The sequence below is a fragment of the Hevea brasiliensis genome, chromosome 7 (genome assembly GCF_030052815.1).
Source record: "Hevea brasiliensis isolate MT/VB/25A 57/8 chromosome 7, ASM3005281v1, whole genome shotgun sequence".
Lineage (NCBI taxonomy): Eukaryota > Viridiplantae > Streptophyta > Magnoliopsida > Malpighiales > Euphorbiaceae > Hevea > Hevea brasiliensis.
Window position 1 is genome coordinate 41,426,694 of NC_079499.1, and position 2,317 is coordinate 41,429,010.

At 36.2% G+C, this 2,317-nt stretch overlaps 1 non-coding gene across 1 annotated transcript; it reads right to left on the reverse strand.

Moving 5' to 3' along the window:
* Positions 1 to 1,101: 1,101 nt before the first annotated feature.
* On the reverse strand, positions 1,102 to 1,209 carry LOC131181897 (small nucleolar RNA R71). The gene has a single exon (XR_009150371.1). It is a non-coding gene; the product is annotated as a small nucleolar RNA R71 (small nucleolar RNA).
* Positions 1,210 to 2,317: the final 1,108 nt, after the last annotated feature.

Here is a 2,317-nt window from a genome sequence, read left to right on the forward strand (position 1 = left end):
GGATAACCAATTTAAAATCCCAAAATAGCTCGAATATGAAATCCCGAACTCCGGAATCGCCGTTTTACCATTGTTAATTTCTAATCGAATTTAATCACTTGCCATTTTGAATATTGCCATATTTGAACTTGCTTATTTCAATTTGATGCAATTTTAGTTTAATTAATACATTGTTGAATAGAATATTAATTTTGCAAATTTAGATTTCATACTCCATTACCCATCAATTCATTACTTTAATTTCAAAAATATTTCAATTTACTCAACTTTTTATATCAAAAATTCAATCATTAACACAACTCCTCGTGGGATCGATATCTTTTCTATACTACTTGTATGACCCGTGCACTTGCGGTAGGGACGCATCAAGTTTTTAGCGCCGTTGCCGGGGAGTTGTTTGTTTGAGATTGAATTCTTGATTATTTTAGTTGTTTTTAGTTTTATCTTTGTTATATTTTCATTTTGTGCTTGTTTATTATTTTTCAGGTACTTTTAATCTTTTATGAGAAGTGCTAGAAGCGCAAGTGACACATCCTTATTATTTAATCCTGAAATTGAGAAATTTTGTAAGGCCAACAAGAAAGAAACCAGAAAAAGGAAAGAAGCATTGAGAGAAACTGAATTAGAAGCAGACATGGCTGATGAAAGAATTAGAATTGGTGTTGGTAATGCTGGAAATGGTCAAAACAATGAAGATGCAGCCTAAGGGGAAGAAGTTGTTAATGCAAACGTGCCTAGGGGAAGTATGATGGATCATGCTTTTCCTCGTTTTGATGATTTGAGAGAGAGCATAGCAAGACCAAGGATTGATGCACATAGCTACAAGATGGATTTTGGAGTTCTTCAAATGATTCAAAATTCTCAATTCGGAGGTCATCCTTCTGAAAATCCACACACACATTTGAAGAAGTTTGCTATGATCTGTGACATGCAAAAACAACCTAGAGTGTCTGATGATGCAGCAAGATTGAAGCTATTCCCGTTCTCTTTAAAAGATAGAGCATTGGATTGGCTTGACTCTTTACCTCACAACTCCATTACAAATTGGGAGCAACTCACTGATGCATTTCTTGCACAATATTTTCCACCTGGAAAAACTCAAGAGTTGAGGAATCAAATGACAGCTTTCAGACCAAGAGAAGATGAAACTTTATATGAGTCATGGATCAGATGGAAGGAATTAGAGAGATTATGCCCACATCATGCCATTCCAAAATGGATGATAAATCAGAATTTTTACACAAATGTCACTCCTGCAATCAGAGGGATTATTGATGCTCAAACAGGAGGGGAATTTATTATGAAGCATGAAGATGAAGCTTATGAGCTATTGGAGAAAATTGCAAAGAATACTAATCTTTGGAGTAGTCCAAGAGGACCAGCTCCAACTCAAAAAAGGCAAGCTGCTGGAATGTATGATCTTGATCCATTCAACATGATTAATGCAAAGTTTGATGCACTTACAAATGTCCTTGCTAAGAAGATGGAAGATCTGAGTATGTTGGTTAGTTCATCATCATCAGCTGGAAGTTCACAACAAGTGGCTTATGCAGAGGAAACTACCAGCTGTGGAGTAGATTATGGAGAACAAGCAGCATATGTTGGTAATTATGGAAACAAGAAAATTGGGAATCCTTACTCTCAAACTTACAATCCAAATTGGAGGAATCATCCCAACTTTTCATGGGGAAATCAGCAAAATCAAGTTCAAAATCAGAATTTTCAACCACATCAGCAACAAGGAGTTCCATATCAGCAAAATAGGCAACCATTGCCTAATTTTCAGCAGAAAAATATGAACCCTCCACCAAAACAGCAAGAACGAAATTCCACCACTGAAGCTTTATTGCAACAGATTCTTGCTAACCAAAATAAGCATGATGAGGAGATGAGAGAGATGAAAGCAAGGCTGGAACAGATGCAAACACATAACAGAATGCTGGAAATCCAGATTGCACAACAAGCATCTTCCTCAAGTGCTAAATCTTTTGGAAAACTGCCAAGTCAACCAGAAAACCAAAGAGAGCAATGTCAAGCTATTACTTTAAGAAGTGGGAGAGTTGTAAATAATGATGGGAGTGAAAAACACGAGAAGAGTGAAAACAGTGAGAAGAGAGAAAATGAGAAAAATACTGATGAGAGTGAAAAACAAGAGAGTGCAGAAAAATGTAAAGAGGAAATTGAAGAGAAGGAAGAGAAATATATACCTCCTGAACCCTACAAGCCACAACTTCCCTTTCCACAAAGATTTCACAAAGCCAAGCTTGATAGGCAATTTGGGAAGTTCTTAGAGGTTTTGAAGAAACTTTACATAAAT